General features: G+C 38.8%; 1 pseudogene; it reads left to right on the top strand.

Moving 5' to 3' along the window:
* The first annotated feature begins 5,627 nt into the window (after nucleotides 1–5,627).
* On the top strand, nucleotides 5,628–5,725 carry LOC132275618 (small nucleolar RNA R71; annotated as a pseudogene).
* The last annotated feature ends 318 nt before the right edge of the window (nucleotides 5,726–6,043 follow it).

Raw genomic sequence — 6,043 nt, 5'->3', positions numbered from 1 at the left:
CATCCAAAAATATCATGCATAATATAGAAAATGGAAATAGTATATATAGTACATCACAGGAATAGGGCCGACAGATTGGCCTAAAAAATATAATATAACAGTATCAAAATAGCAGTCTAATATCACAGATATGTATAAGAACGAAAGAGAAGTGGGGAGATCAGGTAGGGGATGTAGGGTGGGTGGGGCGTGATCCCTGGATATCTCTGGATATGCCCTGCAGCACAGCTAGAATGTCTGAGCGGAGAGATGCCACATCTGTGCTGAAGGAGATGACGTTTGCTCTGAGAGAAACAACATCAGCCCAGAGAGAGACAACCTCACCCTCTAATGTCTGGAAATGCTCTCATAGGCCAGGTGTTTGAGCTAGAGCCTCAGGTATGACTGGATCATGAAACTACGGTATGTCCTGAGTCTGCTCCTGAGAATGAACTAGTAACCCTGCCGAAGAGTGATGCGGAAGCTCCTTTGCTGGCAGCTCTTACTCTAAATCAATATCCATCTGCATATCAGCAGCCACTAGTGGGTCTGCTGGATCAGCTGCTGCTGCAGCTGCTGCCTGCTCCATCTCCTCTATCTCAAGCTCTTCAGTTGCTAAAACTGCCTCCTCGCACAAACTCTTGATAAGAGCATTGTAGCTCTTATCCCAATCCTGCTTGCCAAAGTGGCAAGCTCCTGTCTTTGGACGCTCATCCGTACGGATAGGATAGTGCTAGTCTCGGAGTATCTTGGTGATCAGGTGGCCAAATGGTAGAAAAGTGGCTCGCCTAGGCTTGGCCTTACTAATGTAAGTGGAATATAACTTCATCATGACACTCCAGTAAAGTGCCGGCATAGAAACCTAGTGGCTTGTGTAAAATCCATAGAAAACAACTAGAAAATAAGACCACCTCTAGATCTTATAGCCTGCCATAAGTACGTTTTGGTATAGGACCGAATCGTAGAACCATAACTCATCAGGCAGATAAGTCCGAAAGGCGAAAAACTCACCATCTGCATAGTGGCTTGTGAGTGCCACAGCTATGTCTGTGTAAGAAGGCCTCCTCTCCAAAATAGGATAATAAACATCAGGAGGGCAGACATGAGGACATCGGGATGATCTCATTAGAATATCAACTGTGATCCGGATGGGGTAACCATCGATAGTGGTCTGTAGCTCTGATAAGTTACCTGGGGCCGGACGGAGATGCTGGTAGAATAATCGAACAAGCCGTGGATAAATTGGATAAGTGACTGGGGCAAATATAACTAAAAGACCCCTCCGGTTAAGATTATCGTAAGCTGGCCAGGTCAGTATATACCAGGAGAAGAAAGAAATGTCTAACACCGACTCATGCGCCACCTGAAGGCGTGAATATCTCCTATCATGTCTCTTGAGGACCAGGTTTGGCTGTACCGGTGGTGGTGAAGGAGATGGTACATGCTTATCCTCAGCTGAAGAAGATGATGCGGCAGCCGAAGATTATAGTCTAGAGTCAGCGGATGGGGATTGAGCTGTATCTGCCTCTGACTGGTCCTGTATCTGCTCTGGCTCAGGCTTAGGAATGGGGTCCTGGACGTGAGATGGGCCTGCCTAGTTATCTAATCTCCACCTGACTCTGCGATGATAATGTCCACGGGCAACAGTCTTGACCTTAGCCATAGCCTGCAAAATAAAAGGAAAACTTGCAGAACAAGTCAGTAGCCGAATAAAGAAATAAAGCATAGCATATAGAAACATGTATGTCAAATAAGATAGACAAAACATAATAAAGGACATGAATCTATGCAAGTCATAAGAAATAAATGACATTAAGTGACTCATGCTTAGACAATATAAGTATGTAATGCATCTAGTGTGGAAAACACAGGCATTGGGCATGTATGAGATAGCATGAAACACAAGAGTGGTGTGTGAAGTGTGTGATGCAAATCTGTGAAGTTCGATCGATCATAAAAATGTGAGATCGATATAAGTTCGATCGATCTTGAATAAGTGAGATCGATCTATTACAGATCGATCTGAGAAAAAGTTCGATCCATCGAACTGTGAGGTGAAATTCGAAAAGTCACAGATCTGTGACGTGGATGGCACGGGGGCCTCACAAGCAAGCTCGTGGGCCCCTCTATACAATAAATCAACAAACATGGTCCCTTGATTAAGCCCGTGACCTCCAAAATCAAAAATCAAAACCAAAAATATAAAATTGATATATATACATATATATACAGAGCTTCAAAGCTTCATCAATGGCTATAATCATTATCATCATCATAAATCTAACATAGAAATCAGTGATGGCATCAAAATAAAGCTTCGAAATAAAAAAAAGGGACCTCGTATCTTACCCCAAACCGAAAGAGAAGATGCGAATGAAATCTAAGATCCGGGATGAGGGAGAGAGATTCAGGATGAGATAAAGTCGCCGGAGGGTTCGCCGGAGATGGAAGAGAAGGTTTGCAGTGGCTATGGGCTCTAGGGTTTGAAGATCGATTTCTTTGAAATCGATCAAATGACCTTAGGTTCAATTTTTAAAAACATTTCCTGTTTAGTTCAATCGATCGACCTGAATCCTCAGATCGATCGAACTGGAATCGATCTCTCCTCTTAAATGACAAAATTATTTTTTAATTTTTTGGATTTTTTTGAATTAAAAATAATTAAAAAATTAAAACTATTTTTGAATTTTTGAAAATTAAAATTTAAAAATCAAAAATTTAAAAATTAGAAATTAAAAATCAAAAATGTTTTTTGGATTTTGTTTGGAAAATGAAAAAAATAAAATAAAAATAAATGGAAAATTGAAAAATATTTAAGTTTTTCAAAAAAAAAAAAAAAAAAATTAAAATAAAATAAAATAAACAGAAATAGTTTTGTATTTTTGACAATTTTTTTTTTTTTTTTTTTTAAATTCGAAACAAAAGTTAAAGTCAAAGTCCAAATAGTAAATCAAAGAACAGAGATCGATTTCTCTAAGATCGATCTCAGAAGTACTCCGATCGATCGAACATGCAAAAATTTGTAGACATGTTCGAGCGATGGGACAGAGAGGTCTTTGGATACAGTTTGGATGCAAGTTCAAAATTTTTCTAAGTGTTGAGACTGCATATCGATCCAAGACGAATCTGGATCGATCGAATAATTTACGATCGATCAGACAGAGAGCTGAAATATATAGGTTTTCTTCGAACGATTTGACAGAGAGATGATTGGATACAGGTATGGAAATCGATCAATCGAACCTCTTTTGAGATTGATCGAACAGGAACATAATGTCCATTTTCAACATGAAAGTGCATGCAATCCTAATCATAGTTCTTAGCAATGTATATGAACCTAAAGTAAATATCTAGACTTCGCAAGAAATGAAATTTAAAATAGAAATGAGGGAAGAATAGGGTTGTGACACCCTACGAAATGTACTAGTCTTTAACAGTCTCTAGCAAAACGTTGGGCTCTTTTAGCCCAGATCAAACATCTTGTAGTGCATCCCCTCCTTAATGGGGTGATAAGTACTTTGAACTCCATCCAACAAATGGTTCCCTAGAGAACTTGTTGGATTAGGCCAAAGGAACTTGTTGGTCCTTTTTCAATGTGATCTTTGGGCTTCCATGCCCTTTCAAAACAAGATTTTGAAACAAATTTTTTCGAATTCAGGGTTGAAGATAACCCTTTTGAAATTTTGGTTTCAAGCAAAGATTCTATTCCTTCAGATTTATTAGCATGACATTTCTCTACAACATTCACTTCTTCATACTTTTCAAATGAATTCGGGGTTAGATTGAAGATATTCAACTTCACCTTCATGTGACCAAATGAGATCTTCATTATCTCCATCCCACAATTAATGTTGGCATTCGCGGTTTCCAAGAAAGGACGGCCAAGGATAACGGGAATTTGGCTTTTAGGATTCGGGACCGGTTTCGTGTCAATGACAACGAAATCAACGGGGAAGAAAATTTTATCAATCTTAATCAATACAACCTCAATGATACCCCTAGGATTTTTGATGGATCGGTCGGCAAGTTGCAAAACCACCGACGTCGGTTTCAAGTCTCCTAAGCTTAATTTGACATATACCGAGTATAGAAGAAGATTAACACTTGCTCTTAAGTCTAGAAGAGCCCGATTAATGACATGGTCACCAATGACACAAGATGTAGTAGGTGAACTGGGGTCTTTGAACTTTGGAAGAGTGTTTTGTTGCAAAATAGAGCTCACTTGCTCGGTCAAGACCACTTTCCTAGGTGCTTGGCTTTTGTTCTTCCTCTTTTGGGTGCAAAGATCTTTTAAAAACTTGGCATAAGCCGAAATTTGCTTGATTGCATCCAAAAGCGGAAGGTTAACCTTCACTTGCCTAAACACATCAATGTTTTCATTTGTCTTTGTCTTTTGCTTGTCAAGATAAATAGATCATTTCAAGGCATCCGGAAATGGAACTCTTGGCTCAAAAACTTTTTCAAAATCCTTCTTTAAAACATCATCAACACAGGAATTTTTCAAATCATGCTTTGATTCATTTTTCAAATCAGTTTTGAACTCACTTTTCAAATCACTTTTTGACACTTTCTCATTTGAATGATCATGCATATGTAATGAAGGAGGAATATGATAAGAAATGGGATGGGTGTCAACTTTTGGTTGCACCGGCTCACTCTTTTCATTGGACACACCTATTTGGTTGTCAATGATTCTCCCACTTCTCAAGGTTGTCACCGCATTGACATGTTCTATTATAAGACTTTCCGATGAGGAATGAGTCTCCACAACAGATTGTTGCTTTGGTGGGGCATTCAAAGGCATTTTCCCTTTCTTTATATCATTTAAAGTACTAGCTATTTGCCTTACTTGGGTTTCTAGCTTAGCAATGGATTGAGAATGAGAATGAAACAATTGAGTGTTCGCCTCTAGAGTGCCTAGAGTGGTCAAAACTTTCTCTTCAAAGGCGGGACTCCTAGAGTTTCCTTGAGAATAAAATGGTTGATTAGGAAAATGAGAATTAGAAAATTGGTTACCATGGGATTGAAATGATGATCTAAAACCTTAGGAACCTTGGCTTTGCATCTGAGGTGGAACATACTTCCCTTGAAAACCACCTTGGGGAGGGTTTGAGCCTTCCCCTTGGCTTTTCCAAGAAAAGTTTAGATGGTTCCTCCAACTAGGATTGTAATGATTGCCATAGGGATTATTTCCTTGGTTAACAAAAATAGCATTGGCTTGCTCATGGTTTTCATTTTGTACATGTCCATGGGGACAATTAGAAGTAGAATGTATAACACTAGAACAAGTTATACATGATTCATTAGATACACGATGATGAACATGATTAGGGGCGAAAGGTATTTGATTCGCCGAGTTTTGGTTAATCAAGAATTGATCAAACCTTTGAGATAAGGATTTCATCTCGGCGGCTATATCATTGGAGTTGTCAACTTGATACAAGCCAACATTTTTCCTTCCTCCTACATTTTTACCATTTTTAGAAGATAAGGACCTATGCATGGAATTTTCACTCATACTTTCATACAATTGCCACACATCATTTTCATGCTTGTCAAGATAAGAACCACCCATTGATGCATCAACCATACCCTTGTAATTATCCGGTAAACTTTCAAAGAAATATTGAACTAGTTGCCACTTAGGTATGTCATGATGAGGGCATTTTCTAAGTAAATCATTAAACCTTTCCCATACCTCATGAAACATTTCCCCATCCCCTTGAGAAAATTCTCTAATGGAAGTTCGCATGGCATTGGTCTTAGAAACCGGATAGTACTTTTTCAAGAACTCTTGTTGCATTTCCGCCCAAGAAGTTATCGAAAAAGGCCTAAGATTATTGAACCAATATTTTGCCTTGTCTTGAAAGGTAAAAGGAAAAAGTTTAAGCCTTAACACTTCTTCCGGCATGTCCATGTATTTCACGGTGGAACACACTTCAAGAAACTCATCCAAATGCTTATAAGGTTCTTCACTTGGAAGTTCATGATAGTTTGGAAGCATTTGAATAGTTTGTGGTTTAATTTCATAGTGATGTGCTCTAAATGGAGGCAATTGAATGCA

Source organism: Cornus florida, unplaced genomic scaffold (assembly GCF_030987335.1).
Source record: "Cornus florida cultivar Cherokee Brave unplaced genomic scaffold, ASM3098733v1 CherokeeBrave_3.0.0_Hap2_Chr09, whole genome shotgun sequence".
Classification (NCBI taxonomy): Eukaryota; Viridiplantae; Streptophyta; class Magnoliopsida; order Cornales; family Cornaceae; genus Cornus; species Cornus florida.
This window is presented reverse-complemented; position numbering and strand designations above follow the sequence as displayed.